Source organism: Nothobranchius furzeri, chromosome 17 (assembly GCF_043380555.1).
Source record: "Nothobranchius furzeri strain GRZ-AD chromosome 17, NfurGRZ-RIMD1, whole genome shotgun sequence".
Lineage (NCBI taxonomy): Eukaryota > Metazoa > Chordata > Actinopteri > Cyprinodontiformes > Nothobranchiidae > Nothobranchius > Nothobranchius furzeri.
This window is the reverse complement of record NC_091757.1, coordinates 49,578,851-49,595,400: the sequence shown is the minus strand read 5'-3', so window position 1 is coordinate 49,595,400 and position 16,550 is coordinate 49,578,851. Positions and strand designations below refer to the sequence as shown.

At 40.9% G+C, this 16,550-nt stretch overlaps 1 protein-coding gene across 4 annotated transcripts in view; it reads right to left on the bottom strand.

The window, feature by feature from the left end:
* Positions 1 to 16,550, bottom strand: part of grid2 (glutamate receptor, ionotropic, delta 2) — an 812,001-nt gene that overhangs the window by 456,985 nt on the left and 338,466 nt on the right. The gene's annotated exons all lie outside the window — the stretch shown is intronic.

The window sequence follows — 16,550 nt, the reverse complement described above, 5'->3', positions numbered from 1 at the left end:
GTAGGTCCATGAATTTTAAGTGACAGTGTGATGTAGACCTTTTAGGGTTTTCAAATCCTAGCATTTCACCATTTTCTCTCCGAAGCCAATGCAGGGGGGAAAACATTCTTTTCACATTCAGCGTGCATGCTAAACTCAGAGTTGCCGATCTTTTCAAGTGGTGCTCGCTGCAGAACCACAAAGGTGGAGCTGCACCAGAGTCAGCCCCGCCCATTCCAGAATCAGCCTCGCCCAATCCATCAGAGTCAGTCCAATTCCTTCCAGTTGTCAGACTTGATAGCATTCTGGAACCAAAGAGGGTGTTATAGCTAAAAAATGAAAGATTGAGGACAGAGTTGAGAAGTTAATTGAACAGTTTTTGTAAAGGTTCCATATAATTAAAAATCTAACTTTTGGAACTTTTTATCATGTTATATTGTCATTTCCTCATAAGAAACACGCCAAAGCCATTTTTAGCCTCATTCATGCATTTTCCTCCCATCTCAGCTTCAATTTGGTCTCCTCCCCCGAAGCGGGTCTGGTCTTGGTTCTCAAATCTGGATATTCTGTCAATTTTCTGACAAATTATTTCTGAATTGACTTCTACTGAGACACCGCCAATAAACCATACATCCCATCTCAGAGACACACTGGGCAGCACAATTACATGTAACGCCACTTCCTTTCTATCAGATGTGGTGGTGTAGTGGTTATGGAGTAAGGTTGACATGCAGAATTGCGCAGGTTTGCCTCCCAGTAGTGGAAATAAAAGGTAGTTTAAAACCCCTTTTCTTCATTTCTAGCTACACTTGTCGGTACTATGTTTACAACAATTTACTGGTATACGTTTAACATATAATGACTAATGTGTTTATTTATTTATTTGTTCGTTTATTTAGCCAGTGTGAGTCCATTTGTGAGCAGAGTTTCAACTAAAATGCTGTTTAGGAACGACCAAATTCAAAGAACTTTTAGAGACATAAATATTTTGCAGAAAATAAACATTACAACTAAAATATAAACAAATTAAATGTTTCAGCTGGCTAAATAGATTGTCGCAGACCCCACCGAGAATCGAACCAGCATCAGCTGAGGGGAAAGCAAAACTTCATTCAGATGATCTCGCCACTGGACTACCAGAACCCATTTGTTATTCTTACATGCTGTTGTACCTCACTTTTGTTGGAGCGGCTGTGGGCAGATATTCGTTAAAAGAAACCTTTTCATTTCGAGATATATTCAGGCTTTGTCATGTAGCAAGTTATATTTATCTTGTTTAATTGAAGCATAGAACATAGCATTAACGACTGTAAACTAGTAACAGCCGTAATTCATGTGGGTCAGGTCAGTTTGCGATAAAGTCGAAAACAAAAACGGAAGTCAGTGGGTTAGGCTGAGTTTGCGTGAATGGGCGGGGCTGACTCTGGTGCAGCTCCGCCTTTGTGGTTCTGCAGCGAGCACCCTCTCGATCTTTTTCGAAATCAGTAAGTAACAAATGGTTTCTCAGTGAAGGACCTCTTTAATGAAAGAAACTCCTTATAACTGGTGACACATAGTTAAAAGCATTTCAAGGCTATAAGACATCATCTTGTGAAGACAAAATACCTTTCCCATGCATTTTTGCCTGTTCCTCCAAGGTTGGGTCATAGTCGTAGCACGCCCTGAAGCTTAAACATCTTTCTTTCCAACAATGCAATATTAATATGGACTGCCTCAAACAAAAATATAAAACTTACTAAATAATCATATGATAATGTTTCAAGGTCCATCGCCACGGAAGTCCCTGTAAAGAACAGTGTCAGCAAACTCATCAAGGAATCACAATCAGACAGATGTTCTCATCAACCCTTTTAGGGCTTAATCCCACCTCTGACATCACGTTAACCACCAATTAGATGCCTTGTTTTTTTAATGAACCACATCTACATTGCTAGTGGCCCCAGCTTATTTTCTCCGACTGGAAAATACATGGAAGATTTGGCGAGAAACAACTTGCTTGTGTATCATCCTTGAGCTCATACACTATGCATGACTCCTTTGTTTTGAGGCTCACAATTTCGCAAAGAATATTAATACTAAAACTCAATGTCAGCAGTTTTTTTTCTTATCAATAAACAAGTTGGTTTTCTACATTTGGATTCTTCTAGTTTTAAACTTGATTGTTGAAGGTTCTAACCAATGCTTAGAATTAGACTATGGAGGATGTATGCACACATAAAATATGGTTTTATTTATTTGTTCAACACATGATTTTGGAGGAGTTTAAATATCTCGGGGTCTTGTTCACAAGTGAGGGAATGATGGAGCGCCGGACTGACAGGCGGATTGGTGCCGTGTCTGCAGTGATGCAAGCGTTGTACCGGTCTGTCATGGTGAAAGGAGAGCTGAGCCAGAAGGCAAAGCTCTTAATTTACTGGTCAATCTACGTTCCTCCCCTCCCCTATGGTCACGTGCTTTGGGACCTGACCTGACCCTGGATAAGCAACCAAAAATGGATTGATGGATGGAACTTGGCATTGGTGAAACTGGTTCAAGTGAAATAGATATTTGACTAATATGGTTGAACATTCTTTAATATATGATTTAATCCACTTGTGTGGCCCAGAATAAAAAGTCATCACGTTAAACTCAATTTACTGACTGTAATTGGTTATTTGGTATGCTTTTTTATTCCGTTTCAGCTAAAATTCTCAAATGGAATAACAGGTCGTTGATAACTTGACAAATATCAAATCATTAGAGTGGAAAAACAAAGTAAAAGCAACAGTTTCGTTAACTGACAGCAGATGTTGCAAAATACAGCATCAACATTTGCTGAGGTATCAGGGGAAAGATTTCTTTCAGCTGAAAACTCCATAAAAGGAGACCGTTTTGTTAGCATAAGAGCGTGGTACCTTACTAGCAACAGGAAATAAAAGTTACTTTTTTTTGTAGTTTGTGGTTCATTAAAAAATAAAAACGGAAATAAAAGTCACTGCAGCAGCGACTGGGATCATGAGTTTACCTTCATTTAGAGATAGAGATGCAAAATGTTCAAAAATGGCCAGAATGGTGAGCAGTAATGCAACTCTGTGTCAGTGCAAGGGAAGTGGAGTGACTGCATTCCTCATTCTGCATCATTTTTTATGGGTTTGCATTTGTTTGCCTAAAAGTAAGTTTTTCTAGGGACATATCTAATTTTAGGTATAAAGAGCTCTACATTTAGCCACTATTGGTTAAAAAAGACTGCATTCAATAAACATGGAACAATGCAATCTGTAACATTTGGAGACACATTTAATAAAAAAAAAATGAGAATGAGTTTTAATGCACAAGTAATAAAAGTGCATAAAAAAGTTTGCCATTTGAATGCCGTAAATAGCAAAACTGTGCAAGTCACTTCTCAATAACACAAATCACTGATTTTATTAAAGTGTCTGATATAAGAAGGCTGCATCTTAGAGCATCAAATATGTTATCCATGTCCCATGTCCCCTTGACAAAAGACAGTTCTATTTCGTCTAGTCTTAGCCCTTAAGCTAGCTGCTATTGGAAGGATGATCTCAGCATCAGCCAATCATGAAGAGCTTAAATGTACGCCCACCAATGGTGGGCACCCCTGTGGGTATATAAGTAGAGAGACTCTACTGTTCGCCTCCGTTATCTCTTCAAGCCAAGCTTAAGAGCTTCCTTTAAAGAGCAATTAACCAAGAAGCATTCTACTCACCAACCATGTCCAGCGACGCCAGGACATGCCCGGCCTGCCAGACGGGCTCCATCACCAGCGGCGACCTGCACGCCAAGTGTGAGATCTGTCTCAGGGCTCACCACGCTGGCCTGGCCTTGACCCCCCAGGCCTCGTGCCCGTTTTGTGCCGCTCTGCCCGTGGCTGAAAAGATCCGCCGGATCGAGTACTTCACCTTCGCCGCCGCCGAGGAATTTCCGGTGGCTGACACGTACTCGTTGGACAAGGCCTTACAGTTCTTCAACGTCGGCCAGGAGCTGGCTGGCTTCAACCGACTAGACGATGGCATCGACAGTGAGGAGTACGACGAGGCTGGCTGCCATAGCCCTTCTTCCCTCCTGGACAACTCGGAGGTCGACGAGCCTCGCTCAGCGGGTCCTTCTGCTCCAGTGACTTCTCGCTCCTCCCTGCCAGCAGTTAGAGCACTGCTCCAGGAGCTGCCAGAACTGGCTCCGCCTGAAGCAGATGATTTGGCGGGAATTTTCGGGGCAACACAGACGCGCTGTCCAGACCCCATCTGGCCGCGCTTCCCCGCTGCCATGAGTTCCTGTCACTCAAAACTGCCTTACTGCTGGCGCTGGCATCAATCAAGAGAGTGAGCAACCTAACCGCCCTCTCAGTGGCTCCCGCATGCCTCAGGATCCGGGAAGATGGCGGGTCCGCTGTTTTATGCCCCAGCCCAGCCTTTGTGCCCAAAAACATTAATACTTCCTTCAAATCCAGGTCAATTTCATTGGCTGGACTTTTTCCTCCTCCCCATAATTCTGATGAGGAGGCGGCTTCCCACCTTCTCTGCCCGGTGCGTGTGCTCGCACGATATGTGTCACGCACTTCAGGGATTTGCCGCTCACAAAGCCTGTTTGTGCACTACAGAGATTCGTCCCTTGGACAAGCGCTGTCGACCCAGCATCTTTCATACTGGCTGTGTGACGCCATTTCACTCGCTTACACACCATCAGGGCAGGATCCTCCTGAGACACTCAGGGCTCACTCAGCCAGAGATTTCCTCTTCTGTGGCGCCCCACAGTGGTGTGTCAATGGAAGACATTTGTCAGGCTGCTTCATGGGCTTCACCCTGTTCCTTTACTCGTTATTATTTACGAGATGTGTCTTCAGGATCCATCACTCGTTCAGTGCTTGGACCTCAGCAGGCTGAGTGAAAGCACCTCATCAGCCCTACTTGAATGAATTTCATCCTCTTGTGGATGATATTTTTAGTGGGGGCTCCACTCTTCTCTCTGGCTGCCTCAGCCTTTTAAGCCTTGGCTGAGGCTGAGCGACCCTCACTAAAAGGAGACATGTTGGGTGTGTCCATTGGTTGAGCTAACCAGTGTGGCGTAAACCCATCCAGCTGCGCATTATTCCAATAGCAGCTAGCTTAAGGGCTAAGACTAGACGAAATAGAATGTTGGTTACGTATTGTAACCCCAGATTCTATGAGTCTAGTCGCAGCCCTTAAGCCACTTGGCCACACTGGTTCTGTTAGGACTAAGAGCCATTGGAGGCGAACAGTGGAGTCCACTTATACCCACAGGGGTGCCCACCATTGGTGGGTGTACATTTAAGCTCTTCATGATTGGCTGATGCTGAGATCATCCTTCCAATAGCAGCTAGCTTAAGGGCTGCGACTAGACTCATAGAATCTGGGGTTACAATACGTAACCAACGTTTTATGCACAAAAACACTGACTTGATGCAGATAAGGCTGCTCTTTGATGCAATTCATCACTTTATTTTATTTCATTTCATTTATTTATTAATAAAGTACCTTACTGCCACGAGCCAAGGCTGCCCAATGCACAGTACATGATAAAATCATAGATCATATGCATTAAAATTAGAGACAACAATAAAACCATACAAAAAAATTGATATCACGACTCAAAAAACACTAAAAACAATAAACTCAAAATGCACAAAAACAATCAAAATAAATAAAAACAAGGCTATAGCCAGAAAAATAACAATAAACCAAAAAAACAATGAAAACCAAAGTTAACTAGATTTGTAATACTGCTTCAATTTAGCTTTAAAACTCTGTTTAATATCTAGTTAAAGAAAAATCTATACTTTCCAAACAAATAGTAAAGACACTCTTGTGTGTCCAATGAGATCAAGGTCCATCAAACCCCTTTATGGACTTAAGCCTGATTCATACTTCTCCGTCAGCTCCACAAGGGACAGACACGCACGGATTGACGGAAGCGTTTTGCTCTCAAACTTCTCCGTCTCCTGGGGAGTGTTGCAAAGCAATTCCCCGCCAGGACAACAGAGGGCGTAGCGCTGTTCTGTGGTATGCTGTCATGTATCCGGTCCAAGATAGTGTGTTTATATTGTGTTTTTTGTATATAAGAGACTTTTTAACAGACAAATTTGTCTCTCATTCTCCTCCACCTCTTCATGCGCTCGCCACCTCTAAACCCACGTTTCCTGTCATTTCCGTCCACAAATAAAACGCTTGCTGTGCATCTTTTCACTCCTCCAGTCACGGGGGAATTAAACATACATATTTTTAGAGTTTTTTCGCGAGATATTCTTCAAGCTGCTCCGTGTCTGCCGCTAGTTCTCCTTGGCTCTCTTTATGTTTTTAAGGGCGCAATGGCGGCGGTGTAGACGACCGCAGCGTCCTGACCAATCACAAGCTTGCGTTGTCCGACTCGACTGACAGATGTTTAGAAAAGAGAGCTCGACTCCGTCCGTCCTTGCGGAGCTCTCCAGCAGGTCTGCAAGGACGTTGCGTGTCTCCGCACTGACGCAGACGGAGAAGCATGAATCAGGCGTAAGAGATAGTCAAATATTAGCTTTCCAAACTTGTGAAAGAAAAGTTTTTATTTTTATTTTAGAACAGTAACACAAATAATCCAAGTCAACAAAGAGTGCTTGGCTAGAAAAATGTTTATGTTCAACTTGATTTCTTGAGAATCCAAGAGATAATAGAATACATTTTCTGTTCAGTAACTGTTCATTAGACAATATGGAAGTCTCCATAATCAACAAGCAAACATTACACGTGTAATATTTAAATGAGTCTGATTTTGAGACTTTAATTTGTTCTGTTTAGGCTTTGATTAGAGCAGCATTACCTTTTATACTAGCATAGAGAGACTGATATTTCAACAACGGCAGCATACTGCATGAACTTTTCCTGCTAGACTCTGCTGTGACTCATCTCAGAAGATAGTCATTTTCAGAGGTGAACATGCAGACAAACAGAACTGTGTATTAATTGAAAATATACTTCACAGAGCAAAACCACATTATGCAGTTTTTTTAATCTACTACACACTTTTTATTTAACCTAAATGGCTTTATTTCAAGCTTGTTTTTTTTTCTTCTTTTTTTTTTGCATAACGGAAAAAAATCTGTGGAAAAAAATATCTAAATGCATCTCCTCTTGCAAATGACTGGTTGGGAACTTTGGCTGATGAAGTAATCTGTATTCAGAATGTACCGTGTATATTATACACCGCTACAGTCCACAAGCATGCATCAAGCAGTTAGGAAAACGCCCATTTTAGAGATGAAGTAACATGCAATTACAAAAGCAAACATTTCCTAGCCTCTTTCATCTTTCCCCTTCATATTCAAAGAGCAAATCTCAAGTCAGTATTTTAAACTCAGAGCATATTTAGAACCTGCAGAGTGGCAATCAGAGAGAAACCTGAAGGAAACAAAATATGGTGGCCTATAACGACTCAAAGGATCACAGCGTCTGTTCACAGGTAAACCATTTTGCACATGCTTCTCCAGAAAGACTAAAATACTAACATCCCCCAAAATTTTCATCATCAAGCTGTAGCTGTAACTTTCTCCTACTTTGATTGTTTTCTCTCTTTCTGACCATCTTCCTAGCCTAGTGAACTAGACCAAATTCTTGCTTTGCAAAGTTTGGTCTAGGAACGCTCCACTGGAACCTCTGCAGCCCCTAACAGCATTCTGGCTGGCCAATCACAGCTCTCTAGAGGGGTTTCAAACACATAAAGAGCTGTGATTGGTCCATAATGGTGGGCCAATCATAGTGCTCTATCTGCTTAGTGAACAAATCACAGAGCTTTATCCACTTTGTGGGCCAATCAGGGCACTCCATATGCCTGGTGGGTGGGATGATGCAACAGAGTGAAACAAGATGGCGACAGCTTGTTTGAAAATGCTTTTACATCAATTTTGGACTATTAGAACTTGGGCTTCATTAGAATCAGGAGCAGATAGATGTATTTAAGTGCAGGTTTTTATTTAGAAAAAATTATGTGTTTTCTCCTTCTTCAACTGAGGACCGCCTCATTTACCGCTAGCTGTTGCGGTGAGTATGTCACATTCATTGTACAGTAGCATGCGGAGATCATTTGAAAGACAACGGTAGAACCCGCCCCATAACCGAGAGCCGTCAATGGAGCGTTGCCAGACTAAATAATACATTTATTTATTTTGCCAAGCTACATCTGAATGGCATTTCCTTCTAAACCATACACTACATATTTCTACCTTCTTCCTGTCCATCATTCTTCCATTCTCACCCTACCGAAAGTCACACGGCTTTGCAGAAGACTGATAAGTGGTGATTCAAGTGTTACGATACACCGATAGTGGTGAATGGCCATTTAGGAGCCAATTACAAGGTACATGTCAGGCCTTTTATGGGAGACGGATGGGGCACAGATCATGTCAGAGAGGAAAGTGAGATAAAGGGTTTGGAAATTCAGACGTTTTCCTGTATTTTAAAGTACAAAAAAAAAACACTTGGATGACACAATATAAAATGTTTGTTACAGAAAGTTGCAACGCAAATTATTTTTAATTTGGGGCAAATATTTAGCCACTGAGTGCTTTCATAGGACCGCGTTTAGAGAGTGCTCTATAATCTAAAACTGAGACAGCAGCTGCTTTGAAGATTTTTTTTTTCCATAATTTGATGGACTCTATATTTTCCATAATATCTTTTGAACACATATTTCCCTTTTTCATTTTGCTTTCACGGTGCAGAGTTCTCCATCTGTGACATTTTCCATTTGGCTCACTGTGTTTGGTCACCTGAGCAAGTCTTTTCATTTCACCAGTGTTCTGGATAACAGCGGGCTGCAGGACGGGCAGGCCTAATCCTTTCAGGGAAAGAAAACATCCTCTGGGACATTAAAGAATATCCTCCTACCTGTATCACCAGACCGATGGCCACTTTTTTGTAGAAACTTGTCCAGTAATCTGGGATTATTTTTAGTATAGCAGCTGGAGGCTGCTTATTTTATGAAAGGCACTTCAAAAATTCATTTTAAACTAAAATAAACATTTTTTACGGTACATAATAATCTGTACAATTACTGGGATCATAAACTGGTACAGCAGCAATGCCAAATGCTCCAATTAGAAATCAGAATTTTGTGTGCAGAGCTTGAATTCAAGCATGCATGTTTTTGTAATTTATGAATAAACTTGCACAACTCGGCTCTGAACAGACCACTTCTGTTGCCATCTTACACATTTCAGCTCGATGAAAAACTCCTCCCTCTTCTCTCCTCAGCCTCCCTTTCTTTTTGGATCTGCAAAAGTGAGCCTAATCCAAGAGCACCTGCTTTGTAGCTGGCATTTAAGCAACATCTCATCATCCTGCCAAGACTGATCACAGCTTTAATTTTCACTCTAACAGAGGGGAAAGCATGGACCCCTTCCCGAGCGCCTGCCTCACTTCGGAGTTTGCTATTTTAATTACACTGCGACATTTAGATTTACAGGTTCCACACTTGTTGGACCTAAAACAGCAAATATTCCATTTGGAAATGTGAATGCATGAATGTTGAATCTTACTTTGGTTACCCCACCCCAAAGAGACGTCATGCTGTGGTGCTGGCTACAGCTCCCTCTCTTAACTGTGTGTTCTTCCTATTCATGCCTCTCGAGCGTGTAAGAGAGACAGTCTCACGGATGATTCTCTGCTTTGTTTCTCCCCTGATTCCAGGCCAGCTAGCAAGTGCACCTGTGGCTCATCAGCTCATCACCTGCACCAAATCTTCTCCGTCCTGCAGTTGTGTTCTGCCTGCCACAGCGGTACTGATGCTAGCACCGCTGTGCAGATTTGTGCTTCTTTTTTTCCCCCTTCTCTTCTTTTGGTACTGAACTAATACTGTTCTGTTGTGCACAGATCCACTCTGTCCTCTGCTGCCTGTTCTGCTCAAATCAACTTCTCTGCTTGCCTTTTGGATCCAATCTTCAGTCAGCCCACTCACCACCAGTCTACCACACCATGCTCACCTTGCCTCAGCAGTCACCCGTCTTCCACTTGCCAGCCATCAGCTCGCCTCGCTACACTCACTTCTTCCAAATCCCTGCCCGCGATCCTCCCTGGTCTGCTCTGCCGTCTGCCGCTTGAGCCTTCGTCTTGCCAACTTATCCCCCCCGTCACAAATTCCATGTTTTACTCCAGAAACCCTTGAGTATTGACAATAAACAAATGTTAACCACTGCCAAAGTTTACCCTTTACTGAGTATTAAATATGATCAAGCCCAACTTTGCATGAACATGCCACATGCTTTAACTCATTCACTGCCAATGACGACTAAAGTTTGCATTTTTTTTACTGTTTGAGCATTGGAACGAGCCCCCGCGCTGAGAGAACAAACATCTCAGTCCTGAAGCCGATCTTCATCCGCATACGTCACAGATCACATGATCAGGAAGCAACACATCCATGTGTTTGGAGATCGTTTTGGGCCGTTCCTGTAAAAAAAGTGAGGCGCGAACCGGAAAAGCGTGTGCCGATCACAATTCGACAACGGATTATGAAAGAACGGATAAAGCTCTAAACAGGTGGCTTCTTCCTGATGTAAGAGGTGAGTCTCCTCTTTGTTTTGGTTGATTTGGCATCGACATCATGCTAGCGCACAACGTTCTGTGACTCTTAAAAAAACAGTAAAAACGGTGAGAAACGCTGGCAGCGAAGGCCGTTAGTGATCAGGAAACGGCTGGCAGTGAATGAGTTAATATGTTTTAGATTGCATCTGTGAGTATTTGTCATATTTGTGCTTTTTTAAAGGACATATGAAATTATTCAGATGTTGTATTAATATCACACGTTGTCATATGTTGTAGAAGACACGTCTTAAGCATCCACAAACGCCTTAGACATTCATCTGAGCTCTTACAAAGTGCACCAACCAACCAACAAACAACTTTCTATCAGGATCTTACGAGATGAATGTGTCATTCACTGAGAAAAAAAATATTGAGTTCACCATTAAAGCTTTCAGAAAACAGGTTAAATCACCACCACCAGAATGAATATCCTCATTGATGGTTGAAGAGAGAAAATTAAAAGATTTAGTGATTCATGAGGATGAGTGAACATCAAAGATTACCAAAACATTAACACATTTGAATTTTATCAGCAATCTGATTTCTTGTTATACACACAGGAGCAGACTAATTTGAACACTTTTGAAAAATAAGTAGAGAAATGCTGAGTAATGAATTATTTACACCTAAGCCACGCTGACATCAATTTGAAACATGCTGCTGATAGAACGATCAGAGTGGAGGGAAAAGATGGGCCGCTGTGGCTTTGGCAGTTTACACTGCACTTGAAGATACAGAATAATAAAAAAAATAAACTTTTTGAAGACTGCATAAAACTTCTCAAAGACAAATAATAATCTTTCTGCATTCTGTGAGAAATTACAACACCAGGAATTCCTTAATAAGCCTTCCAGACCACAAAGATGCTTGTCATCTCGTTTCTGGAGTTCTTGGTTTAAAGAGGATTTTTTATTTATTTGTATTTTTTACGAATCAAGTAAATAGAAAATTATAATATTTAGCTGCCTTCTATTCTCTTTTTATCCAACTTACTTTTTCAATATATTTTTATTATTAAAGGGGGCATGTGCAATATTCACATTTGGCATGCTTTTGTGCTGTCATGTGGGTCTACTGCCTCTACAACACTCCAATATAAAAAAAAACACAAAAATAAAATAAAATAAAAAAAATTAAAAAACGTTCATCTATTTTATGTCAGTGTTTGGTTTTAGGAACAATGTGCATAAAACAAACCGTTTCAAAAAGCCCCCATGTGTGACATCACATAGGGGAAATCAGCATAAAACCGCCTCTTGTGTGCAAGAGAGGAGCTGCACGAGGAACAGCAGCAGCTCTACTCCTAGCCCCTCCCAGACATCAGCTTCTCAGCAGTCTGAGTGGAGTGGAGGAGAGGCGGGCGTGGCCAGCTCCAGCTTGTTTTCTTCAAGACCAAGTTCACTAATTTTTTTCCATTCCATTTTGGATTGGTGTGGATTTGAATTATTTCTGATTATATTTGGTCTCTGAGTTTTTTCATGCAGAAATAATTTGAAAATAGTCTCCTGCCTTAGCTTGTGATAGAAAATAGACAATGAAACTCTAGGAATAGAAAATCTACGTCACACTGTCACTTAACATTCATGGACTCACTCATCTTGACTAACGACGGGGATTGCTGTTGTTGGTTTAGCATCCAGGAAACAGCAGAGAGTGTCTCGTCTATTAGAAGCTAACTGCTAGCATCAGCAACTCCAGCCCAAGGCAAAACTCCCCCAAGCTTGTGTTATTTGTGGAGATAAAACAGCATTCAAAGCAGATTCCGCAATAGAGTTGCACCGCTGTTATACAATCTGAGGCGAGATGTCCAAACATCAGGAAATAAGACTGCAAAACCTGCCGTCTGAAGCTCAACTCTGACGTGGCTCAATTCTAGTTCCTCAAACTGGAACTTGTTTCCCCAGAGTACAACTTACAAGGCTACTAGAGACCACTGCAAATGTATTGATTAAATGAGGGAACCACATCTTTATATATATAAATATATATATTAAGATGTTAAGAAACATACACGTGTGTGTGTGTGTGTGTGTGTGTGTGTGTGTGTGTGTGTGTGTGTGTGTGTGTGTGTGTAATATGCATACATGCATGAAAAGTAAGGAATAATTCTAGTTTTCCTTTTAAATTTCACAGTATTCACTTCAAAAGATAATTACCCAAAGCCCTCCATCCCAGTCACAGCCTAAAAAAGTATTAAAAGTTCCCTGAGATGCAAATTTGCATGACAAAAATACACACACACACACACACACACACACACACACACACACACACACACACACACACACACAGAAAACCGTTTTTCTCTTATATACATCCCTTACCAGTGTTACAAGAAGTATTGAATACGTAGTCTATCTGCACCGGCTCACGGTAAATTGCATGAAGTTATTATTTGCTTCAAACCTCAGAGGGATTGTTTACTATTTACAGACATTGTATCTATTTATATACAATATAATACATAAAGTGTGTTTTCCTTAAATTTTTGCTTTTGCACTGTTACCATAAATCATTCAGGCTTTGTCACCTTTTAAGGTGCACACACACACACACACACACACACACACACGCGCGCGCGCGCGCGTATACACACTAAATCAAATTTTATTTAGCGAGTTACTTGACTATCCAGACCCAAATGAGCTTTTATAATTGTGGCAAAAGCATAGACAGACCTTGGCCATTGTCTCCATTGTTTCACAAAGACCCATAATCACAGGCTCATTACCATTCATTGTTTGTGAAACTACTTGAGTGTAAATGTGTGTGTGTGTGTGTGTGTGTGTGTGTTTACATGTATTTAAATGAGTGCAAGGCTTCTGGGTGTGCTATATACATGGAGAGGATGCAGGTGTTGTGCGGAGCTGATTGTTCTCTCTCCCGTGCAGCCTTGAATACATTTGTATTTATTTCTTACGTGTGTGTCAGTGTGTGTTTCTTTTGTTTGTATTCAAATCAAACAGATGAGTGGATGTTGACTTGACAGGCAGATAGATTAGCTAAATGCGACAGAGACAGACTTGGGCTTACAGCTGCCACTGAAAGGAGGCGAGGAAGAGTAGTAAAGTTATAGTTTAGTTTAGTTATAGTCAAGTTTTTGATTTTCTGTAGCTAAAAACGAACAAATTAATTACAGTAAATGCATTTTTGATCAAATTAAGTACATTTTCTGGAAAGAGTTCACAACAAATCTCTGACTTTCTTCAAGGCATGAGCATTTGTTATTTTTTTAAGGAGGCATATTAAGATTTTGTTTCTTAAGTTCTAATAGTGTGGCCGATACAAAAACATGTTTATGAAGTTATTTGCACTAAACTTCTCAGCGATTTCAACACTTTGATTCTGGACAATTTCAGTACCTTCCAGAATGAGTCATTTCAGGGCTCGGTTATTCTAAAGGTCAAGTTCACAGAAACCTTTTTTACTTGTTCTTTCTTAAAGGGACTTTTCACACTTTTTAATTTTTATGCTCGCGACTGCCCCCTCAGGCCAAAAGCGTAACAGCAGGTTCAATGGTAGGATCATGCACGAGGCACGCATGCTGTACGTGCACACTCCTTAACGAAAATAACAGCTGAGACAGTCCCGTGTGTGTGTGTGTGTGTGGGTGGGTGGGGGGGGGGGGACTGAAGAACACAGCAAATTAATAAAAACAATGTGCCTTTGTCTCTGCACCTGCACTCTCTCATCGGCCGGCCGAACGTGCAGTGTGTGTGTGTGTGTGTGTGTGTGTGTGTGTGTGTGTGTGTGGCCCAGGGGAGAGAGGACAGGAGAAAGTGCAGCTAATTAATTAAATAATATGGTTCTGTACCTTTCTCTTCAGCACAGCCGACAAAGGTTTATGATGGGTCAGTCCTCCTGCATGCTCAGATCATTCCCTTCCCTTGCTTGAAAAATTGTTCCAAAATGAAAGTTGAACCCACATCTTTTTTATCTGGGAATTCAATGCCGTTCTTTGAGTCTCAAATAAAAATGTGGGCATCTTACTGTAAAAAATATGCCATTAATGTAAAAAATAAACCAAATAAACAAGTATTCACCCGGAATCAAAACCAGGACTTCTGCAGCCATCTTCCTAGGTGAGCTAAAGCACCAGTGACGCTCATTGTACCTGTAACATTTGTATCTATGATGACAAAGTGGCACTGCCTCACTCTCTGCTGCTAAAGCTATTGATAGCAAATGCTACGGGCTATGCCTGAGCGTGAACGCGTATGAAGCAGCCTGCTCGACCCGAGCATCTCTCTTTTTCTGTGATTTTACAGAAAAACAGGCAATCACAGTAAAAATGCCAGGGCTCATTCTACAGGACCAGGGCATTGCAGGAGAATGTATGAAGAAGACATTTATTATTTCTATACATGTTTTGGCTGTCAAACTTCCTTATGGTCCCTTTAAATGTGATTGGTCAATCTGGGTTTACCCATGCGGGCTGAAAGTGAAAATAGTCTACCTTTATTTCCTGCATTTACCGCTAATAGAAAATAGTGGGACTTGTGGGACTAATAAAGGATTATTTAATTTTAAAGGATTGCCTTATCTTTGACAGGGAAATGCTCAGATTAGAAAATCATGACTGTTGCACGTCATATTGTCAAGTTCGCATTCATGGACTCACCCATTGTTTCTCATGACAGGCAAGGCTGTTGTTGGGTTAGCGTGCAGGGGAGAGCAGAGAATGTCTTGGCTAGTAGAAGCTAACCTGGCTAACGTGACAGAGGTCCTTCAGGCTTTGGGTATTTTAGAAGCTAAAACATCAATGTTGCAAATACAAAAACAGTCAGTAGCAGAGTTGTGCTGCAGTTAGCCAATCAGAAGCGCGATGTCCAAAAAGAGAAAAAGACTCACCACACATCTGGCTCACTTCTCGTTCCTGAAAGCTTTTCTCCCACAGAGATTGACTCACAAGTTATTCATTCATAATTTTTTTTGTTAGAACAAATAAATGTAGTCCTACTGCAAAAATCAGCTTAGAAAAAAATGACAAGGACTGTATTTAGATTATTATTAAATAATGTGTATAGGATTCAGAGGAAAAGGAAAATAAACCTTAAAATATGAGAGAGTTGGTCAATAAAAACAAAGTAGCATAAATAAAAACTATATGGCTTATGAGATAACTACAGTAACAAATAGTGTTAAAAAAACAATGATTATGCTCAGTCTCATCATCACACAGTTCTAGACCAAATTCAACATTTTCTTATGATCGTTTAAGTTTTGTGTTAATTTCTCAGATTATTTAAATGATCCTTAAAGCTTTCCAACAGATGTGCAGGTTCTTTTTTTAAACATTTCAGTGAGTTTAATGAATTTCATCATTACTATAAACACATTTCTCAACTATCATGTTTGTAAAGATACATTAATTCTGCTACGATTGTATTACTTTTTGTTATAATGTTTTTATTGCTACTTGGCAGTAGAAACTAAAAATCAGCAGTTCACCGGGAAGTCAAAAGCCCTGCAGGAAAGAAAGCATCTAATGTTCATGATTTTTTCATGTTTTCAAGTAACATTAGCTTATTTTTTCCACTTTTGTGTACGGTCTTGCTTCCTTTTACTCTACGACTTAATGTCGCTCAATTGCTAAGCTAATGCATGACAACATTTCATTGAACTGGAAACACGATACCCACCATGTTCTTTACATGAGTGCCAAATTGAAGTTTGTCCCTCGTTTGAACTTTCACCCCCACCTTATATAAAAGGCCACTAACCTGCTGCTCGACACACTCTAGAAAAAATAAAATGTCTTTCTCCTTTCATAAAATATAACCAAGAACACTCAGCCTTAGAGGATGAAGAGCACGGTGGAAGCAAGAGTCAAAAACAGGTCATTCAGCTCAGGGACTGTGGTTTCAACTCCATCTGGTACGATTATGACTTTCATAATAAATTCAGACCCGCCGTTGCTGACTTTGGTTGAGGATGACATGCTATAAAGGCCCCCTTCTTTTTATTTTATTCTTCTATGTTTTTTTTTCTCCACGATTGCACGGT